General features: G+C 55.7%; 1 pseudogene; it reads right to left on the bottom strand.

The window, feature by feature from the left end:
* Window positions 1–985: 985 nt before the first annotated feature.
* On the bottom strand, window positions 986–23,587 carry LOC136459205 (subtilisin-like protease SBT3.10; annotated as a pseudogene).
* Between the last annotated feature and the right edge of the window lie 317 nt (window positions 23,588–23,904).

The following is a 23,904-nucleotide window of genomic DNA, read 5'->3' as shown; positions in this document are numbered from 1 at the left end:
AACTTGAGGCTTCTCTGCAGAATGCCTGTGCTTGTTTGTTCACATATGTAGTGTTGGCTCCAATCCATTGGTGGCTGCTGGGTTTGTTCTCCTGGCTGGTTGAAATATTCCTCAGGAAATTTCTCTAGCCTGCAGTGCGTTCCACGGCCATCCATATCCAGAGCAGGCTTGTTACTGTGTTTTTCTTGAGGGCAGCTTTATCAAGACCTGCAGCACAGTACCTTGCACCAACGTTTTTGGCGCGCACCCTTCCATTGTGGTAGTATTACTATTTCTTGGTATCCATGATCCTTGCAGCTTCTCTGCATCAATTATCTTAAGTACATCCAAAGGGTTATGCACTTGTGTTTGAAATGACTTGTTTTTGCCAAACAATTACATTTGTAATCGACTACCAGTATCATTTATCCAAGAAAACAAGCCTTCTCCATGATTACTACTCTGCCGATTGCCGAATGATTCTAGTAGCAAGCTAGTAGCTAGGTGGTTGATGGTTTTAGAGATTAAGGTTGCTACTGCTGATTTTGAGTACTCCCTCCACGTTGCAATTCTCTAATTGTGGGGAAAGGGGGAAAATCCAAAACATTTGTTTTAGTGGGACCAAATCATTAGGCTAAGCTATTGCAATAGTACACAAATTACAAACTATATCCTCAATGAAAAGTGTGTTTGTAACAGAACATCTATACTTTCACGTAGTTATTAGAGTTGTATATTAAACACAAACTAGATTTAGCCCTTACAATGGTGAAGCTGTTTGGCTACATTTGATAAGAAAAACAACTACAAACCACAGTGGAAGTGGCATCTCTTATTTCCCTGTACTATTGCCAAGAACACAATTATATTTTATTCAGAAAGGAAAATAACCCTATGATAGTGGAAGTTGCATCTCTTATTTCCCTGTACTATTGCCAAGCACACAATTATATTTCCTTCAGAAAGGAAAATAACCCTGTGATATTTCCTTCATGTTTCTCTGTGTTTATGCAACATCTGCATAGGAATCATAAATCGTCATTCGGACTGCTATTGGAATCCGGACTGTCTTTTGGCCACTGTACCATGTAAGGCTGCCAAACGTGTAATCCCCTTGTAACCTCCAGAAAGGTGATAACTTCACTTGAAATGTGTTAACTTTGTTTGTGGCATTGAACGCAAGAACAGATGGCTCAATGTCTATCTTGACTCCGGCTGGGCTCTCTATTGCAGCGTGGTAAACTGCATCGGCCTCACCTACATTTGTGACTGTTCTTGACACTGTAATCGGCTGCCTCAAATCTGGAATGGAGATGGATGGTAGGTTCAGGTGATACCCAGGTAACATTGTTGCATTGCATCGTACGGATTTCTTGAAGCTGCACCCGAAGAACTTGTTGTAATCATTAGGATCAATGTCGTAAATGAGTCCAGGATCAGCTGCCCTATTTGGGTCTATGTGCCCCGCTCCGTAGTCAAATGGGTCAGCAATCTTCCTAGGAAATCCTTGTGCCAGTATTGGCATGTCACGTGCATCAGTTACAGATGCTTCAGCCATGCAAAAATGTGTTAGATCAGACAAGCTTCACATGGATTAGAACTAGTGTTCTGAATTCTGGTTGTTACCTGTTGTCATGATGGCTGATTTTAGTGCAGCCGGGGACCAATTTGGGTGCAATGCCTTCAGCAGCGCTACAATGCCTGACACGTGTGGTGTTGCCATAGATGTCCCTGAGCCAAATATGTATGCATCTTTCATGGCTGCTAAGATGCTAGCTCCTGGTGCTGCGATGTCAGGCTGTTAAAGAAGCAAGACTGCAGTGAGATGACAGGTAATATGGTTCAGTAGCTAGTGAAAGCTACGCTTTCTTGTCTATGTACCTTGATTACTTCAGGGTACTCGATGGATGGACCTCTTGAGGAAAAGCCTGCGATGGTTGGGGCCAGTGTCTCCTTACCAGTAATGGTGTGCGCTGGCTCGATCATAGCCACAGGAGAGCTGCTTAAACTAAAGAGTAGGATTTTACCAGTAAACAGGGTCTTGGCATTCCCAAATGTTAACTGATCAGGAAGGTGGAGATCGAAGAATGCAATTCACCTTGCATCCACCATGTATTTGCCGATTTGAAGGGCAGTGGTCAAGTCCACAAGAACACATGCAATGCCTCCACAATCACCTGTCGCATCGATGATATGCATGGTGTATTCAGCAAAGATGAGACCAGAGCCTCCGGCGTTCGGGACGTTTTATAGTGCCACTGGGAAAGAATCGGCGGATGCGCAGAGCACAACTTGGCCTCTCACGTCCGTGGCCGTTCAAAGAATCGGCGGTTCAGCTAACATGAAAGGAACAGAGCCTGGCCGATCACTTTCGGAAAATTCACACAAATTAAGCAGCGAAGAACAACAAGGGACTTATCGTACAGGCCTCCAAATGCAAGAGGTTTGAAGCTGCTTCCCGTTGAGTTCTTCCCATAGTAGTACAGGGATTGACCCTGCAAAATTAGCAGAGCTTGCTCAAGATCAGCATAGGTATTAAGTCATGAATCGTGAGTTATCGGTTGTGTTTCGTACCACGATCTGTTGCTTGTTTCCCAGCGTTATCATGGTCGGGAACGAACGATCAATCTGGCTCGCCGCGACGGTGATGACCCAGGGAGCAGTGTTCCGAACCACCTGCGACGCCGGCCCAAAGTTCCCCGCGGCGTACACGACGGCTATCCCCTTCTGAACGGCGTGCAGGGCACCAAAAGAGTTCTCCTCGCTGGTGAGGGAGAGTGACAGGACATCTACCCCGTCATGGATGGCGTCGTCGATGGCCGCGAGCAAGGTGGCTGTATTGGCCGCTCCAGCCCCGCGGCCGCTGCCCCATACTGCCTTATACACCGCGATGCGGGCCCTGGGCGCGCCGCCGAGCGCCGCGCCCGCGCCAAGGCCGTGGAAGCTAGCCGCGTCCACGACGGATCCCGCCGCGGTGGACGCCGTGGCCGTTGGCGTCCCGAGGCGACAGGTAGTCGATCTCGAGTTCTTCCTCGGCCACGCCCGCGCTGTAGAAGCGCGCGCCGATGATCTTGCGGCTGCAGTTGTTGCTGCCCCAGCCCTCTCCGACCTGGCACACGCCTTTCCACCGTGACGGTACCGGCCCGTACCCTTCGTCGCTGAAGTTCCTTGACTCCGGCCAGATACCTGCAGCAAGTGCACCGTATACAGATAAGCCAGGATCATTGTGTTACTCCAGTATCAACAACCATTGGCGCCGGAAAGACATGCATGTCATGTGATGTGCCTGCGGTAATGCTACGCGTCTTACCTCCGACACGAGCACATCGTCGGACGCTTCCACAGGCCTACCACCTCGTTACTTACGTTTTTACCCGCCCGCTCGCTCTAGCGCTCCTGCAGGCCCATCGTCTCGTTGCTTGCGCTTTTACCATGTCCCATGCTCTGCTCGTGAGTTTATAAAAAAATCACCCATCCTTATTCGTTCCGCTTCCTCCTCCCATGTCGCAGTGCCTTACGGCTGCCCCGTCCTGGATGCTGATGCGTACTCTCCTCGCTGCTGCCGCGCGCCCCATCTGCCGCCGTTCGCTCGCGCTTCTCGCCCCCTCCCATCGCGCGCCACGCGCCCAACTGACCCAAGCCCGGTGCTGGTGGCGCTGGTGCTCGTGCGCGCCGCTGGTACTGGATGCTAGTGATGCTCGCGCGCCGTCACTCGCCGCCGGCTGCCACCCCGACAGCCGGAATTGACCGGCACAGGCGCTCCACCTCTCCTATGTTCCAAATATATGTTTCAAGTGTTTTAGACGTTTCAGAGGTATATTGCAGCTGTTTCATATGGATGTTGCAAAAGTAGATCGGGGATGTTGCACATGTTGCAAGTGTTTCAGAGACATGTTGCAAGAGTTTATTTAAAATGTTTCATCTGTTTTCAGACGTATGCTGCAAACGTTTCAGAGGTATATTGTTGTTGTTTCATATGGATGTTGCATATGTTTCACACATATGTTGCACCAGTGTGTTCCAAAATGTTTCATTTGTTCCAGTCTTCCATTGTAGCAAGTGTTTTCATGTTACAAGTGTTCTATCTGGATGTTGCATATGTTTTCACATATACCAGTACATCCCGATGTGCCTGACAGAAATTTGTTTGCATAACTACCTATGTCTATCTTTTGATCAAATTTATAGAGAAAATTATAAACATTGAAACATGTTACATGATGAATCTAATAATATACTTAGTCATATTTCAAACAAAGAACAGTCAACTTATACAAACTTTGATCAACAACATTGGTCCTGTTCGGCTTACCCCATATTCGGTCTGTTCGGCTTCTTTTTTCAGCCAGAACAGTGTTTTTCTCTCACAACAATTCAGCCGGAACAGTGTTTTCAGCCAAGTTTCAGACCAGCGAACGGGGCCAATATATACAAGTTTACAATATGAAACTTGTACCAACGGATGTGATTAAAAGTGTTTCTTAGATTGTATTGATTCTTTAGCATGATAATATATAGTAAGAGAAAATAACAGTGAAAACTGATTTTGTTTGACTTTCTCATGACGTTTATCACTCCATAAAGGAGGGAGTATTTGCTAACATAAACATTGGTAAATTTTTTAATAAATTAGGTTAAAACTTAGATAGTTTGACTGTTATGGTCGGCAAGACGTATGAACGTCGAGCCAGGGACCAACGTGCTTGACCACGGGCACCATCGGCCAGGGGCCAAGGTTCCAGACTTGGTCAGCTATCAGTTTGTTTAGATTTGATTTGGTTACAAGTTTCCTTAATTCTAGCGTCAGGTTGTTGGGTCAGATTGTATAAGAGTCAAACGTTGCAACTTAATAAGATTAGCCTGGGATTGTGTCATCTTGACACCCTTGGGCGCCTGGCACCCTAACCCTATCTCTCTCGACTTCCCTCGCTTCCTCTAGCGCAGCCACGGCGCCTCGCCGCCGCCAGCGCCAGAGTCAGCCCCTCCACTCTCCTCCTTACGCATTACGTAGCAAGACCAGGCACCATACCAACCTGGTATCAGCTCCATCGCTGCCCATGGAGTCCCCCGCTTCCACCACTGCTCCATCGCCGTCGATCCCACCCGCATCCACCACCAGCCCCACGTCGGGCGTGTCGCTGCCCCTGGTGAACACGACGCCGCCCGCGTCGCCGCCCACCCTGGCCTCAATCACGGAGATGTTGGCCAGCATGCAACTTCAGATGACCGCCATGAACAATCACCTAGCGGATCAGGGAGCGCGCCTGTCGGCCCTCGACGGCAGACCGCCGTTCCCTCACTTCGGCTTGCCAGGGTTTGGGGGCGTCCCTCGCCTGCCCGCGTCCTCATCACCGGTGATCACGGAGATCACGGCCGCCACTGCGGACTCCTCTGCCTCGGCACCGGCGGCACCGTCCATGCCGCTGTCCCTCCCGGCGCCACCACATCCCCAGCACCCGGCCGTGGCCCCGCTGGCTTACCACCAGGCGCCAACGCCACCGCCCGGGGGGTGCCGATCACTCAGATCAGGTTTCCGCCCTCCCCGTCGCCAATTCCAGGGTTCGGGGCCGTGGCTCCTATGTCGCTCCCGGCCTCCGCTCACATGGCCCCATCACAACTGTACCCGCTGCCGCCATCGGACGGGGAGTCTGCAGTTGTGCCGAAGTACCACAAGATCACTTTCGACACGTACGATGGCCGCGATGATCCCCTGGGGTGGCTCAACAAATGCGAGTAGTTCTTCCACGGACAGCTCACTCGGGAGGTCGACAAGGTGTGGATGGCCTCATATCACCTGAAGGGAGTCGCCCAACAGTGGTACCTTGTCCTGGAAACCGACATCGGCCGTCCCACGTGGCCGGATTTCCGTCGATACTGCCTGCAGCGCTTCGGCCCTGCCCTCAACACCAACCACCTGGCCGACCTGGCCAGGCTGCCGTTCGGCGCCAACGTCGACGCATACATGGAGGCGTTCTAGGCCAGGGCAGCGCACGCGGGGGACCTCACCACGCTGCAGCGCGCCAAGCTCTTCACAGGTGGCCTCCCTGACTACATTCGGGTGGATGTTGAGCTGCACCAGCCCCAGAACCTTCAGCACGCCATGTATTTGGCTCGAGCCTTCGAACGTCGCAATGCGCCACAGCGTCCGGCCCTTCCCGCTCCCTAGCGGGCCGCACACCGTCCGGGGGGCGCTCTGTCGACCATGCCAGCTTCCGCCCCGGGAACCACGGCCGACTCCACCAAGGCATTCAAGCGGCTCACACCCGAGGAGATGGCGGAACGCCGAAAGCTCGGCCTCTGCTACAATTGCGACGAGCCGTTCACTTGCGGGCACAAATGTGCCCGTTTGTTCTACCTGGAGGCTCTCGATTACATCGTGGAGGAGCCGGAGGACCTAGACGACGCGCCGCAACCGGTTGAAGAGGCCCAATTCGACCCGGAAAAGCCGATGATCTCTCTGTCCGTGGCGACGGGAATTCGGGCGCGCGACACCATGCAGCTGCGCGTCAAGATTGGCGCCCACGAGCTCATGGCACTCTTAGACTCGGGGTCGACACACAACTTCATCAACCCTGAGGCAGCACGCAGCGCCGGCCTTTAGTTCTCCGACAGCGCGGGCGCCCATGTCATCGTCGCGAATGGCGACCGCGTCGACTGCCAGGGCCTCGCGCGCGGCGTTCAGCTGCGGATCGGCACCGAGCGGTTCACGGTGGACTGTTTCTCCATTCCCTTGGCGCCGTACGACATGGTCCTCGGCCTCACGTGGTTGAGATCGTTGGGGCCCATCCTCTGGGACTTCGCCACACTGCGCATGGCGCTCTCCTTCCGTGGTCGCCGGGTGGTGTGGACCGGTGTCGGCACGCCGGCCGCGGCATCCCCGACAGCCCTGTTCACCATAGACCTCTGCATCGACAAGGGCTCCGAGCGCGCCCTCCTCGACCTGCTGCTGGACGCCTACCAGGACGTGTTCGCCGAACCCGAGGGGCTTCCACTGGCCCGGGCGTGCGACCACCACATCCATCTGAAGCCCAACACCGAGCTAGTGGCGGTCCGGCCGTACCGCTACCCCCAACTCCAAAAAGACGAGCTCGAGCTGCAATGCGAGGCGATGCTCCGGCAAGGGACCATCCGGGCCAGCACCTCACCCCTTCTCCGCGCCCGTGCTGTTGGTGAAGAAGCAGGACGGCTCGTGGCGCTTCTGTGTCGATTACCGGGCCCTCAACGCGGTCACGGTGAAAGACAGGTTTCCAATCCCGGTCGTCGAGGAGCTACTCGATGAACTACACGGCGCTAACTTCTTTACTAAGCTAGATTTGCGCTCCGGCTATCATCAGGTGTGGGTTGTTGCTGCAGATGTCCATAAGACGGCGTTCCGGACACACCACGGACACTTTGAGTTCCTGGTGATGCCTTTCGGCTTGTCCAATGCACCGTCCACGTTCTAGGCGCTGATGAACTACGTTCTCAAGCCGTTTCTCCGCCGCTGTGTCCTCGTCTTCTTCGACGACATCCTGATCTATAGCTCCTCCTGAACGGAGCATCTCCGACACCTGCGCGCAGTCCTCAACGTTCTCCGCGTGCATCGGCTCCACCTCAAACGGTCCAAGTGCGCGTTCGCCACCTCGGCGGTCCACTACCTCGGCCATGTCATCACTAGGGAGGGGGTGGCTATGGACACGGCCAAGGTGACAGCTGTGCAGTCCTGGCCGCGCCCTCGCGCCGCGCACGGCCTACGGGGTTTCCTCGGGCTGGCCGGGTATTACCGGCGGTTCATCAAGGACTACGGGATCATCGCCGCGCCACTGACGCAGCTGCTTCGCAAGGACGCGTTCCAGTGGTCGGACGCGGCTGACACCGCCTTCTCCACCCTCAAGGCTGCCCTCACCGCCGCACCAGTCCTGCACCTTCCGGATTTCGCCGCCACATTCGTCGTCGACTGTGACACCTCCGGATCGGGCTTCGGCGCCGTGCTGCATCAAGATGGCGCGCCCATAGCCTTCTTCAGCCGACCGTTCGCCGCACGCCACCTCAAAGTGGCGGCGTATGAGCGCGAGTTGATCGGGCTTGTTCAGGCGGTGCGCCATTAGAGGCCCTACCTTTGGGGGCGGGCGTTCGTCGTAAGGACGGACCACTACGCCCTCAAGTTCATGCTGGACCAGCGCCTATCTATAATTCCGCAACATCAATGGATTAGCAAGTTGTTTGGGTATGATTTCAGGGTGGAGTTTCGTTCCGGCCGCTCCAACGTCGTCGCTGACGCTCTCTCCAGGCGGGACGGCGAGGCTTCGCTGCTATCCGTCCTTGCCAGGGCGCACGCGGCTTGTTTCTCGGCCGTCTCGGTGCCTACCTTCCGGCTCTTCGACGATTTGCGACGAGAGGTAGACACCGACCCTGCCCTGCGCGCGCGTCGTGAAGCCGTGGCCGTCGGCGACCACGGTGTCGGGGACCTAATACCGGGGTACCCGAGAAGGTGGAACCGATAACCACCAAACGTAAAAAACTTCTGGACGCATAAGGGCGCCATGTCATCCTTTGTTCGAATGACAGAAGTTCGGTTCCGCCTCGCCCGACACCCTTGGGACGGGCTCGGTCTCGCCCGAGGACCGAGGGATAAGCTCCGTCTCGCCCGACGCCTTGAGGACGGGCTCGGTCTCGCCCGAGGGCTGAGGGATGAGTTCCGTCTCGCCCGATCCCGGAGGGGTGGGGTCAGCCTCACCCGACGCCTTTATGGGATAACCCTGCCTCGCCCCAAAGGTTCAAGGCTAATCTCCGTCTCGCCCGACGCCTATAGGGCGGGCTCGGTCTCGCCCGAGGGCTAAGGGATAGATTTCGCCTCGCCCGATCCCGGAGGGATAGGGTTAGTCTCGCCCAAGAGATAGGAACTAGCCTCCGTCTCATCCGACGGCCCAGAACGAACCTCGCCCTGATCGATATCTGTCCCTCATAACGATGGGTACAGGACAAGACAAGACGTTCGGGTCAACCATGGCTCCAACGACCATACCCTGCACCCTGACAAGAAAAGAACTGCCAGGGAACAACAGGACTGACGCTTTAGACCCTTCCGGGCGCCGCAGAGCCCAAAAGGCGTTACAGGCGCGTGCACCTCACTCTGTAGAGTTGTAGGCGCCGCCTTCAGCTCTGGGACGCGGAACCCAACGAAGATATACGACAACCGCTACACTCCAAGAACGGATTTGCTATCTCCACGAACGACGGATACTCCATCACCGCGCTGTGGACCCGAGAAAGCGGGGGGGGGGGGCCCTCTTCCCGACCCCTCAGGTCCTCCAAGTCAGAGAGCCTTGGCCACGGCGCTACACCGGACCCCGACCCCGAATTCTCCCAACAGGAATCATGGGAACCAGAAGGCGTGTGGAGCAAGGCTGGGGGAGGCCCCTAAGTCAAAACCACGGTACTACAGCCCATACCCTGGGGGCAGCATGCTGTGACTGATCTGACATCTTACAGAGATATTGACGACATCTTAAGCACTTATCTTCCTTCACACTCATCAGAAGGAAGGACCGGACCAGATAGACATGAGCCACAAGGTAAGCAGAGTACGCATCCTAGAGCTCTCACCCTTGTAAAGCCAGCCCCTTCATCTATAAAAGGGGAGGCATATCCTCCATCAAACGGACGGCAAAAAATAGGATCGAACAATAGAACGCACTTACATACATTCAAGCAGCTACGAAGCTCTTGACCACCTCTCAGCCCTTCGATCAAGAGACTTGGGACCAGTCCCTCTCTCGGCAGTTTGTATCCCTTACTACAGACCGATCACGGTGCTAATAACACAAGCAGCAACAAACTGGACGTAGGGACGTTCCGCCCGAACCAGTATAAATTCTGTGTCCTTTAGCACACCATCCGAGCCTAACGCGCATTACTATAAATTTACTTGCCGGTGCTTGTACGAAACACCGACAGTTGGCGCGCCAGGTAGGGGCTTTGCGCGTTCCAAAACAGGTCTCGGATGGCCACCCACGCAATCACCTGGGCCCCGGGCGCACACGTGCGTTTCGGCAACCTGGATTTCATCGTCACGCTAGGAGGAGAGCTGACGCTGACTCACTCAGCCGCCCCCTCTCCCCCTTCCATCAACCTCAACCATCTCAGGCTTGAGGGCCCACTAGACAACTCCCGGGGAGTCCCGTCACCCAAGGGGGCTTCCCACGACACCACCATATATCCGGAAAGGTCCGTATGGAGCGCCCCGACAACGTTTCCATTCGGTCTCCGCAACGCTGCGGCGACCGCCGGCCGCCCTTGGGCGCTACGTGTGGTTCAATCACCCACGGATATCGAGTTCGTGGGGGTGATTGAGCGCGATTCGGAGACCCTCTACGAGCTCCTCAACGAGAAGCCTGTATCGCTCTCCAGCTCAGATTCCAGTAAGGGGAGCCACCACCCTTCCCGGGAATGCTACATGACGCAGACCCCCGAGGGTCACGTCGAAAGCGCCTCCAGGGAAGAGGCCACCCCTACAAACAATCCTGACGGCAGATCCGGGGAGGATGGGACAGCCCCATCTCACCTGAGGATGGAGCAGCTAAGGGCTCGTCAGCAAGAGATCAATGAGGCCGGGCAAGGGCTCGCACGGGAATACGCGGACATCAATCGCGAGATTGAACGCCGCAAAGACGGGGGGCGCGCGCGCGCCACAGCCCGCACCGTACATCAAAGGATCCTCACCGACGATGGGGCCCTTCCTCACTTTGCTCGAGCCAGCCAGAACATCGCCGCAGCAACCGCCTTGCTGCATGGCCTCCCGGAGGCCGCAACGTCCGAAGATCGACGCGCTTATCGGGAGATTCGCACGTTGCTCGAGCGTACAGCCGCGCAACAGGCGGAAAGTTCGTTGTCTCGACGACGCGAACCGGACACCAGCCAGCACGCACCCTCAGTGCGTCCCACCAAGGACGCATCCGTACACCAAACACCGCCAGCCGGCGGGCAGCCCTCCGTCGTCCCTGTACATCAACGCCTCGGCCGTGGCCGCGACGTGCGCAGCATCATCGACGCTCGGAGACGTGCCCACGGCGACGAGGGAGAAGCAGCGCGCCGCGGCTATCATCCCCGACGTGGCGGGCGCTACGACAGCAACGAGGACCGAAGCCCGAGCCCCGTCCTGCCAGGCCCTCAGGCCTTTGGCCGGCACATCCTCAACGCCGCGTTCCCTCTAAGGTATCGACCACCCACGAACATTCCTAAATATTCTGGCGAAACAAATCCCGGGCTTTGGCTCGAAGACTATCGGCTTGCATGTCAGGCCGGTGGTGCGAATGAGGATAACTTCATTATTCGCAATCTCCCGCTGTTCTTGGCCGACTCGGCACGAACATGGCTGGAGCACCTGCCGTCCGATGCTATTCAGAGTTGGGCGGATCTTACTGAGATCTTCGTGGGTAATTTCCAGGGCACGTACAAACGCCCTGGAAACCCATGGGACCTCAAGAACTGCCGTCAGAAGGCCGATGAAACCCTCCACGGGTACATCCGGCGCTTCTCCCGACAGTGCAACGAGCTCCCGAACGTCGCCGACGCCGACGTGATAGGAGCCTTTCTGTCCGGAACGACCTGCGAATCCCTGGTCCACAAGCTGGGACGCAGGGGCCCGCGAACTACCAAGGAACTTCTGGACATCGCCACCAGTCACGCCTCTGGAGAGGAGGCGGTCGGAGCCATCTTTGATCGCTCCGACGGAAAGACAAGGCGAGACGAGGACGCTAGCGAAGGCGCCTCCAACCGTCCCGCCAAAGGAAAAAATAAGAAGCAACGGCGCGACAGCTCACTCGCGACCGCTGCCGACCGCAAAGGTGGCCGGAAGCCCGCGGAGGGCACCCCTAACCACTTCGAGAAAATGCTCGAGGGGCCATGCCCAAATCACGCCTTCCCGGCCAAGCACCTATACAAGGAATGCGGCCTTATGCGCAAATACTTGGCCGGGGGTCTGAACAAGGAGGGGCAGGGGAAGGAGCCTGTTCCCACCACTAACGACACGGAGGAGAAGGACGACACCTTCCCAACACCGACCGGTGCCCTCATGATCTTTGGAGGATCAACGGCCTACGACTCCAGGCGCCGCCAAAAGGTCGCACGTCGAGAGGTCTATACCGCAGGACCGGCTATGCCTGCATATCTCCGGTGGTTGGAATCCGCCATAACCTTCGACCGGACCGACCATCCGGATGCCATCCCACACCCGGGAAGGTATCCGCTTGTCGTCGACCCGATCGTCGGTCCAAAGCGGCTCACCAAGGTACTGATGGATGGGGGCAGCGGCCTCAACATCATGTACGCCAAGACGCTCGACGAGATGGGCGTCGACCGAACGCGCCTCCGCCCCGTCCGAGCACCTTTCCATGGCGTCGTGCCAGGAAGGCAAGCCATGCCACTAGGGCAGATTGACCTGCCTGTCACTTTTGGGGATCGATCCAATTACCGGACTGAGACCCTCACCTTCGATGTAGTGGGATTCCCGGGGACTTTCCACGCCATTCTGGGGCGACCATGTTACGCGAAGTTCATGGCCATACCCAATTACACATACCTGAAGCTGAAGATGCCGGGCCCCCGTGGGGTTATCACCATCGGCACCTCCTTCCAGCGCGCTTACGAGTGCGAGGTCGAATGCTGCGGACACGCATCCGCGGTCATCGCGTCCGAAGAGCTCGCCACCCTCAGGGAGGAGGTCACTGAAGGGACACCCGACGCAAAGAAGTCGTCCGGATCGTTCGAATCAGCAGAGGGTTCCAGGGAAGTCCTCTTGGATCCCAGTAGCTCCGAGGGCAAAAAAGTCCGAATCGGGACCGCGCTCTCCTCCACATAGGAAAGCGCGCTCGTCGACTTCCTCCGCGCCAACAAGGACATCTTTGCGTGGAAACCCTCGGATATGCCGGGCATCCCGAGGGAGGTCGCCGAGCATACCCTCCAGATCCTCCTGGGCTCCAAGCCGGTGAAACAACGCCTGCGCCGCTTCGACGAGGAGAAACGCAGGGCCATCGGCGAGGAGATAGCCAAACTACTGACCGCAGGATTCATTAAGGAAGTATACCACCCAGAGTGGTTAGCAAATCCTGTTCTTGTCCGAAAAAAGAGTGGGAAATGGAGAATGTGTGTTGATTATACTGGTCTCAACAAAGCGTGTCCAAAGGATCCATTTCCTTTGCCCCGAATAGACCAAATAGTCGATTCCACCTCGGGGTGCGAAACCCTCTGTTTCCTTGACGCATACTCAGGCTACCATCAGATCGCGATGAAAGAGTCCGACCAGCTCGCGACATCTTTTATCACGCCCTTCGGATCATTCTGCTACGTTTCGATGCCGTTTGGTTTGAAAAACGCTGGGGCAACGTACCAGCGCTGTATGCTTAGTTGCTTCGGAGATCTCATCGGGCGAACCGTTGAGGCCTATGTCGACAACATCGTAGTCAAATCCAAGCGGGCTGACCACCTTGTCACCGACCTTGAGCATACCTTTGTGAAACTCCGGGCGAACGGCATCAAGCTCAATCCCGAAAAATGTGTTTTCGGGGTCCCGAGGGGCATGCTGCTCGGCTTCATCGTCTCCGAGCGTGGCATCGAAGCCAACCCAGAGAAGATATCGGCCATCACGAGGATGGGCCCGATCCAAAACATAAAGGGGGTTCAGCGAATCACAGGGTGCCTTGCCGCCCTCAGCCGATTCATTTCACGCCTCGGCGAACGAGGACTCCCCCTTTATCGACTTCTGAAGAAAACTGACCGCTTCGAGTGGACAGCCGAGGCTCAGGAAGCACTTGACATGGTTAAATGATTTTTAACCAAGCCGCTGGTCCTAGTTCCTCCATGCGATGGAGAATCTCTCCTACTATATATATCGGCCACCACCCAAGTGGTTAGCTCCGCCTTGATAGTAGAGCGAGAAGAAGAGGGGCACGCCTTCAAGGTGCAGCACCCTGTATATTTCATCAGCGAGGTGTTATCCGACTCCAAAACCCGCTACTCCCAGATCCAGAAACTCCTCTACACCGTCCTCATCACCAAAAGGAAGCTACGCCACTACTTCGAGTCACACCCCGTGACAGTAGTGACGTCGTTCCCCCTCGGCGAGGTCGTTCGTAGCCATGACGCTACGGGAAGAACCGCAAAGTGGGCGCTCGAGCTGATGGATCAGGGCATTTCTTATGTCCCCCGAACGGCGATCAAATCTCAGGCGCTGGCTGACTTCATCGCGGAGTGGACCGAGGTCCAGATGCCACCAGCAGCCGTCGATCAAGAGTACTGGATAATGTACTTCGACGGATCGCTGATGAAGAAGGGCGCCGGAGCAGGACTAGTCTTTGTATCCCCCCTCGGGGTCCACATGAGGTACATGGTTCGGCTTCATTTTCCCTCATCAAACAATACTGCAGAATACGAAGCGCTCATCAACGGCCTACGAATCGCCATCGAGCTGGGCATCCGACGCCTTGACGTCAGGGGCGACTCTTAGCTGGTCGTCAACCAGGTCATGAAAGAGTCGGGCTGCCACGACACCAAGATGGAGGCATATTGTCAAGAGGTCTGACGTCTGGAGGACAAATTCGATGGCCTCGAACTCAATCATATCCCCAGGCGCCTCAACGAAGCGGCCGACACACTCGCAAAAGCGGCATCCAGCCGAGAGCCGGTTCCAACAGGCGTCTTTGCCAGTGATCAACACAAACCCTCGGTACGCTACACGGGGTCAGAACAAGCCGACGATGGCCCTTCTAGTCCGACCCCCAAGGCCGATCCGCCAACTGTTCCTCCTGACCCCGAGGTCATGGAGCTTGAAGAAGACCCAGCAACGGAGTCCGATCCTCCCAATGACTGGAGAACGCTTTACATCGACTATCTCCTCCACGATGTACTACCAACCAACGAGACAGAAGCCCGACGGCTCGCGCGACGCGCCAAATCCTTCGTTCTTGTAGAGGGCGAACTCTACAAACGAAGTCACATCGGAATTCTTCAGCTTTGCATCCCTGGCGAACAGGGAAAACTCCTACTGAGCGACATCCACGGTGGGGCATGCGGACACCATGCCGCACCAAGAACCTTGGTTGGGAAGGCATTCCGACAGGGTTTCTATTGGCCCACCGCAGTAGCCGATGCCGAGCAAATTGTACGCACCTGCGAAGGGTGCCAATACTACGCTCGGCAAACACACCTCCCGGCCCAGGCTCTCCAGATGATCCCCATCACGTGGCCCTTCGCGGTCTGGGGGCTTGACCTAGTCGGGCCTCTTAAAAAAGCGCCCGGAGGCTTTACCCACTTGCTTGTCACCATAGACAAGTTCACAAAATGGATCGAAGCTCGGCCAGTATCCACAATCAAATCCGAGCAAGCTGTGCTGTTCTTTCTCGACATCATCCATCGCTTTGGAGTACCGAACTCCATCATCACAGACAACGGTACGCAGTTCACCGGTAGGAAATTTGTTCGTTTCTGTGACGAACAACACATCCGAATCGATTGGGCAGCCGTCGCGCACCCCCGGACGAACGGACAGGTCGAGCGCGCAAACGGCATGCTCCTTCAAGGCCTCAAACCCAGAATTTTCAACCGGTTGAACAAATTCGGCGCGCGTTGGCTCGCTGAGCTCTCGGCTGTGCTCTGGAGCCTAAGGACGACTCCTAGCCGGGCCACCGGCTACACACCCTTTTTCATGATCTACGGCTCCGAGGCCGTTCTCCCGACGGACCTCGACTATGGAGCGCCAAGAATCAGAGCATATGACGCTAAGGGAGCCGGGGCATCTCACCAAGACGCCATGGACCAGCTGGACGAGGCCCGCGACATCGCCCTCCTCCATTCAGCCAAGTACCAGCAAGCGTTGCGGCGGTACCACAGCCGACGGGTGCGGGGTCGAGCCTTCAACGTCGGAGACCTCGTCCTCCGTCTTGTACAGAGCAACAAGGATCGTCACAAACTCTCCCCGCCCTGGGAAGGGCCCTACATCGTCGCCGAAATACTTCGCCCAGGCGCCTACCGGTTGAAAACCATCAAAGGGGAGGTCTTCGCCAACGCCTGGAACATTGAGCAGCTACGTCGTTTCTATCCTTAAAATAAGCTTACACTTTTCTTTATCAGTTTTTGTCTTAATAGAACCCCGATCCATAGTGATTTCCGACCCCTACAAATCGCGAGGGGTCAGACCTCACTCGGGGGCTGGCATGTGATCGTAACATATGTCATGTGTAGTACAAGTATTACGCTTGTAAAAAATCCCTGTGTTATACTTGCAAACATTTTTCTAAGTTTTCCATTCGCCTCATAAACGAGTCTCGAGGGCTAAGATCTTGGGAGCTAATTCTGAATACAACTGGTAGGACTGCGAGACACCCACGCCCCAGCGGCTGCAACCTCTTTGCTCACCAGTTCAATCAGAATTAGTTCGCCCACGTTCCTAGCCTCCTATGACTTAGACCATGAGAAGAGTTGGAAAGCGCTAAAATGACTTGCCACAAGCAAAGGATGTAGTTTTGTTCATTTTTTGCACGAATTCGCCACTTACAAAGCGATGTCATTACAAAAAAGGAACAATATACCCTGAAGATTGTTTACTCGGGGGCTTCCCCACAACGTTATTTCATTACAGTTTCGGCTCAGCTCTACCACAAGTGCTACTACGATCGCCGTACCACGCTCTCCATCGGCGACGTCGAGGGCATGTACACGGGCCAGTTCGTCCACTGCGGCCGCCGTGCCACGCTCTCCATCGGCGACGTCGAGGGCATGTACACGGGCCAGTTCGTCCACTGCGGCCGCCGTGCCACGCTCTCCATCGGCGACGTCGAGGGCATGTACACGGGCCAGCTCATCTACTGCGGGCGCCGTACCACGCTCTCCATCGGCGACATCTTCGCTGGACCCTCGAAGGCGCCACCATCTATGACGCCTCCGCCGGAGCGTCCAGGGACTACGCCATCGTCGTCAGCCGCAACCCCGGCAGCAACGCCACCGTCATGGCGTCTGGGGACTACGCCATCATCCCCAGCCATAACCCCGACAACGGCGTAGGGGCAGGAAACGCCTCCAGCCAAGGGAGGAGCGCAGCGAACGACGGCGCAGTCAACGACGCACGACACCCACCGACGCCTTTTCTCCTTCAGCAGCAGCGACTCCTCACCAAGGGCCGCGCGTACCATCTCATCTACGTTGGATAACCTCCGGCTCGACATCACGCACCAGAATCACGAGCAAGTTTGTAAGTTCTCTATCTCTCCCTGGCATTACTCTTCCTCACTCAGGAACCACCGCGACGCACGGACGCGTTGGACGGAAAGGAAGAAGAAGGAGAGATAGCGGCTCAGAGGCAGAAGGGGAGGTGGGATGAGAACTCCACTCCCCCTCCCTATTTAAGGAGGAGGCGCAGTAACTCAGGAAAGGCGAAAGGTCGGACGAAAAACCCTCTCCCTTCCCCTTTTTTAATACGCAATCAATGCTGATTGATATCTGAGGGGACGCGCCAGAAGTGACGGGACGAGCCCCGGTCTACGAAGCGTCCCTCTTTGACCAGACTGAACACTGCCTGGGTATGGCCCGCCACTGACCCGCTTCGGACGCGGCGATTAAGGCGCCCACATAGGCAGACAATTTTTTCGCCTCCCCATGCAGGACCACGGACGACTCGATGACGGGACCATTCAGATCTCCTGGGTCGACCGTTCGGCCCAGAAGACACGACGAACGAACGACCAAAGAAAGATAAGCCTCTCAGCTTTCATATTTTATGCGTTAAAATTTGTTCGCAAGATTCCGACCCCGTCAAATAGCAGGGGCGCGAACATCACTCGGGGGCTGTCGAGGATGACTACCAATCCAGACATCCTCTTCACCCGACCCCTCCGTACGCTTGAAACTAAGGGCGCGACATTCAGGCACAAAGCTTTGAGTAAAACTGGACGAACTAGCAAACCCTACGCCCCGATAGCTACGATGTTTCTGTTCACCAGAAAAATCATGCTCAAACGCCTCTCGCGTCTCTAGTTCCGACGTCCGCCTTTCCCAAAGAAGGGATCGGAGGGGTCCGCCTACAGCTGTCAGGTTGCCCAAGTTAATCGAACGGCTCGGATCGTCACCGAGACACAAAAAAAATGGCAATTCTTACGCAGGTTTTTCCAACCTCATCACAAACGTCAGGACCCGAACCCATCTGGTAGGAGCTTTTCCGCCACTCATACCACCAAGGTAACGTCACCGCCTTTATTTTCAATTAAATTTTGCATTCAAAACATTTTCATATGCAAAAAATTGCATCCCAAAGATTCGTGTCGCACCACGAATCGGCTGTCGCCTTATCCGATATAGGCAACAACAGGCTGAGGTTCGAAGGTCAGCCCGCGAAGGGCTCGAGGCCGCCTCACGCCGAACAGAGCCAGGGAGAGATAACCGAGACGAGCCTCAGCGGCCCTGCCCGACCCCGCTCAGAAGCAAACCGGGACGTCTCGACCTTTTCTCGTTCGATTCTAACCTCGAGCCAAACCCACAGAATCTCCATCGAGGAGAGGCCATCGGGCCCCCTGAGCTTATCGAACGACTCAGGCATCTGCCGGGAGGCGGGTTAAGAAGTTGTGGAGTGCCACCAGAGGGCTCTGCCGACCCCATCAGCAAATGATGGACCCGGATTCCGCACGAACGCACCCGTTAGCGAGCTCGTTGAGCGCGGTACTCAAGCCGTCGAGGCAAGTGTCGTTCACTCAGCCCCTCCGATTGCGAAAACCGAGGACGGGGTAACACGCGAGCTTAACGGCGGCTGGAACACGAACGCAGGCCGGTCGACGGTGGCGATGCGGGCGTGAGGAGCTGGGAAGATTGGCGGCGGATGTCTCAGAACGCAAAGGAAGGGGAGCGAAATACGGAACCCTGGGGGCGAACCCCGTGGTTTTATAGGGGGCGACGGACACGAGAAGGGCAACCGTCCGCCTCGATCTCCGGGCCTGCCACGCGCGCCCCCGTGTCGCGTCGCGGGACACGCGCCCGCAGTCCCTATCTCCTTATCCCAAAAATCTCGGCGGACGGTTCGCCTTCCCCAGACAAATCCGGACTCTCTACCACCGGGGAAGCGCAGGCCACAAAGGCCTGTTCCTTTCTCTTTGGCCCACCTAGAGCCCAGAAACTCGCCGGCCGGCCCAACTAAGAAGGAATCCGCGAACAATCCGCCATCAAGGGCAGAAGCGCCAGTTGGGACAGCTCCGAATCAGTCCCTAGCGAACGGGACGCCATGACCCACTCGGAGAAACACCCAGTTGATGCAAAACTAAGTCCTTCAGCCTTACCCACAAAGGGGCCGATACAACCCCCCGGGCGACTCTACTCAAGTCACCCGGGGGCTCGGGGGCTACACCCATCGGGTGCGCTCGCGCGCACCCTCCGGCAATTTAGCTTCGGCGAAATCAAAAAACACCCTCCAGGCGGTTCTGCCCGAATCACCTAGAGTCTCGGGGGCTACTGTCGGGGACCTAATACCGGGGTACCCGAGAAGGTGGAACCGATAACCACCAAACGTAAAAAACTTCTGGACGCATAAGGGCGCCATGTCATCCTTTGTTCGAATGACAGAAGTTCGGTTCCGCCTCGCCCGACACCCTTGGGACGGGCTCGGTCTCGCCCGAGGACCGAGGGATAAGCTCCGTCTCGCCCGACGCCTTGAGGACAGGCTCGGTCTCGCCCGAGGGCTGAGGGATGAGTTCCGTCTCGCCCGATCCCGGAGGGGTGGGGTCAGCCTCACCCGACGCCTTTATGGGATAACCCTGCCTCGCCCCAAAGGTTCAAGGCTAATCTCCGTCTCGCCCGACGCCTATAGGGCGGGCTCGGTCTCGCCCGAGGGCTAAGGGATAGATTCCGCCTCGCCCGATCCCAGAGGGATAGGGTTAGTCTCGCCCAAGAGATAGGAACTAGCCTCCGTCTCATCCGACGGCCCAGAACGAACCTCGCCCTGATCGATATCTGTCCCTCATAACGATGGGTACAGGACAAGACAAGACGTTCGGGTCAACCATGGCTCCAACGACCATACCCTGCACCCTGACAAGAAAAGAACTGCCAGGGAACAACAGGACTGACGCTTTAGACCCTTCCGGGCGCCGCAGAGCCCAAAAGGCGTTACAGGCGCGTGCACCTCACTCTGTAGAGTTGTAGGCGCCGCCTTCAGCTCTGGGACGCGGAACCCAACGAAGATATACGACAACCGCTACACTCCAAGAATGGATTTGCTATCTCCACGAACGACGGATACTCCATCACCGCGCTGTGGACCCGAGAAAGCGGGGGGGGGGGCCCTCTTCCCGACCCCTCAGGTCCTCCAAGTCAGAGAGCCTTGGCCACGGCGCTACACCGGACCCCGACCCCGAATTCTCCCAACAGGAATCATGGGAACCAGAAGGCGTGTGGAGCAAGGCTGGGGGAGGCCCCTAAGTCAAAACCACGGTACTACAGCCCATACCCTGGGGGCAGCATGCTGTGACTGATCTGACATCTTACAGAGATATTGACGACATCTTAAGCACTTATCTTCCTTCACACTCATCAGAAGGAAGGACCGGACCAGATAGACATGAGCCACAAGGTAAGCAGAGTACGCATCCTAGAGCTCTCACCCTTGTAAAGCCAGCCCCTTCATCTATAAAAGGAGAGGCATATCCTCCATCAAACGGACGGCAAAAAATAGGATCGAACAATAGAACGCACTTACATACATTCAAGCAGCTACGAAGCTCTTGACCACCTCTCAGCCCTTCGATCAAGAGACTTGGGACCAGTCCCTCTCTCGGCAGTTTGTATCCCTTACTACAGACCGATCACGGTGCTAATAACACAAGCAGCAACAAACTGGACGTAGGGACGTTCCGCCCGAACCAGTATAAATTCTGTGTCCTTTAGCACACCATCCGAGCCTAACGCGCATTACTATAAATTTACTTGCCGGTGCTTGTACGAAACACCGACACACGGTGACTCCTGGTGCGTCCGCGAAGGACTGCTGCTGCACAAGGGGCGCGTCTTCGTGCCCAGCTCATCGCCGATCCTCGACGACGTTCTCCAGCTCGCCCACACAGGGGGCCACGAGGGCATCCAGAAGACGCTGCTCCGCCTCCGCATGGAGTTCTTCGTGGAGCACGATCGCCGCGTCGTAGGCGACTTCGTGCGGTCCTGCGCGGTGTGCCAGCGGAACAAGACGGAGACGCTACATCCGGCCGGGTTACTGCAGCCCCTGCCGGTGCCATCGCGTGTGTGGGCGGACATCTCCCTCGACTTCATAGAAGCCCTGCCCAAGGTCCATGGCAAGAGCGTTCTGCTCACGGTGGTGGATAGGTTCTCGAAGTACGCTCATTTTATTCCACTCGGCCACCCGTACACAGCCTCGTCGGTGGCCCGCGCTTTCTTCCAGGACATTGTTCGGCTCCACGGCTTCTCGGAGTCCATCGTCAGCGACCGTGATCCGGTGTTCACGGGTCATGTGTGGCGCGACCTCTTCCGTCACGCCGGCGTCAAGCTCCGCATGAGTTCTGCGTTCCACCCGCAGACAGATGGGCAGTCCGAAGCTGTCAACAAGACCATTACCATGTATCTCCGGAGTCTGACAGGTGATCGCCCGCGTGACTGGCTGGATTGGCTACCCTGGGCCGAGTTTTCCTACAACTCAGCCTACCACACGGCGCTCCAGACCTCCCCGTTCCAGGTGGTGTACGGTCGGCCGCCCCCGGACTTGCTGCCCTACACCCCGGGACAGGCGCGCACGGAGGCGGTGGACACCCTTTTCGCCAACCGGGAGGAGTTCCTTGAGGAGGTGCGTGCTCGTCTTCTCCAAGCTCAAGAGCACGCCCGCAGGTTCTACGACGCCAACCACCGTGACCTCGAGTTCGCCGTTGGCGATTGGGTGCTCCTTCGGATGCTCCACCGTCACACGAAGAATCTGGTACCTGGCGGCCGGGGCAAGCTAGCGCCCAAGTACGCCGGGCCGTTCCAGGTGACCGGCCGCATCGGCGAGGTGGCCTATCGTCTTCAGCTTCCCGAGGGCGCACGCATCCACGACGTCTTCCATGTCGGCGTCCTGAAGCCATTTAGGGGTACACCGCCCTCCAGTGCGCCGGCCCTGCCTCCTCTTCGCCACGGTCGACCGCTGCAGCGGCCAGAACGCGTCCTCCGCTCAGAGCTTCGCCGTGGCGTGTGGCACATCCTCGTCGAATGGGCGGGCATGCCGGTGTCAGAAGCAACTTGGGAGCCGGTACCGGCGTTTTGCGAAGCCCATCCCTCCTTCCAGCTCGAGGACGAGCTGTTTCCCGAGGGGGGGAGAGATGTTATGGTCGGCAAGACGTATGAACGTCGAGCCAGGGACCAACGTGCTTGACCACGGGCACCATCGGCCAGGGGCCAAGGTTCCAGACTTGGTCAGCTATCAGTTTGTTTAGATTTGATTTGGTTACAAGTTTCCTTAATTCTAGCGTCAGGTTGTTGGGTCAGATTGTATAAGAGTCAAACGTTGCAACTTAATAAGATTAGCCTGGGATTGTGTCATCTTGACACCCTTGGGCGCCTGGCACCCTAACCCTATCTCTCTCGACTTCCCTCGCTTCCTCCAGCGCAGCCACGGCGCCTCGCCGCCGCCGGCGCCAGAGTCAGCCCCTCCACTCTCCTCCTTATGCATTACGTAGCAAGACCAGGCGCCATACCATTGACTTCGGATAAAACTAAAACGTAAGTAATTCTAGATGGAAATAGTAGTTTTGTACACTAATATTGATTACTAACCGGTGTCAATAACCCCGATGATTACGTCCTCTCCATAGTTGCTTCTCTGGAGAAGCTCACTGGGTATTTGGTGGTTCAGACCAAGAAAGTCCCAGCTTCGAGTGGTCATCGTTGTGTAACTCCTGCTTGGTTCGATACTGATGACTTCTGTAAGCTCTGTTGGATATGGATTAGCGAAGGCAGAAAGGCGCCGTTAGTTTGCTGATATCCCTAGTCTCTACAGGCTATAACTGCTGCAAAGTCTTGAGCCTACAGACGGAAACACCTGACCTGCAAGCTGCTTAGCTTGGTCTTCAGTAAGCATTGCTGCGAAGCCTGAGAAGCCATGCTTGTAGTTGTGGATGATGGAGTCCAAAGTCTCTTCCTTGCTGAAAGTTCAGGAGTTCCACGGATATACAACATACTCGATCTCTTAGCAAGTAAACATCACCTAATAACTATGCAAATCTATGATAGTAAATAATGGAGAACTAGATATAGTTCATCGATCAGGGTTGATAAAAATCAGCAAGTAAAAGGAAATTCATGATCCATAGGGGTCAAATAGGAACTAGAAAGTACCTTCCAAGAACAGTCGTGAGCATATCATGGTGCGAAGCGATTACATCGTTCGGGTGCCCATGTTTCACATCGCCTAGATAGACAATATAAAGCTACAAACACATAGATGAGTAGAATTTTGGATTTAAGAAGCCTTATTTAAGCTATACCATACGATAGCAGTGATGGCTGAACTATTAGCAAGCGTGCCTACCTTGCGAGATCGTCCATTTACTCCCGATAACAGCACGCAAAAGCAAAGTAGTAGCGCCAGATGGGCACGCATGGAAGAACAGAGTGCCATGTTTTTTGCCAATATATGTCTCGTTGCACATTATTGAAGTTAATGAGCTGGCATTTATAGACGTGAATGATGTTTTCTATTCTCTTGGCCAGCGACTCAGCGTGTGGGAAGAGTCCGTAACCACTCTCAATCTCATTATCCACAATACGTAGGCATGTCCCATCTCTAAATAAATTAAAAAGTTGTTATAAGTTTGACTAACTTCAGAACACCAATATTTATAACAAAGATTAATATAATTAGATACATGAAACAAAGTTTTCATAGTGCACTTATTTTCCATATGGATGTAGATATTATTTCCTAGAAAATTAGTC

This window comes from Miscanthus floridulus, chromosome 6, assembly GCF_019320115.1.
Source record: "Miscanthus floridulus cultivar M001 chromosome 6, ASM1932011v1, whole genome shotgun sequence".
Taxonomy (NCBI): Eukaryota; Viridiplantae; Streptophyta; class Magnoliopsida; order Poales; family Poaceae; genus Miscanthus; species Miscanthus floridulus.
The sequence above is the reverse complement of the archived record's forward strand: the minus strand, read 5'-3'. Positions and strand labels throughout refer to the sequence as shown.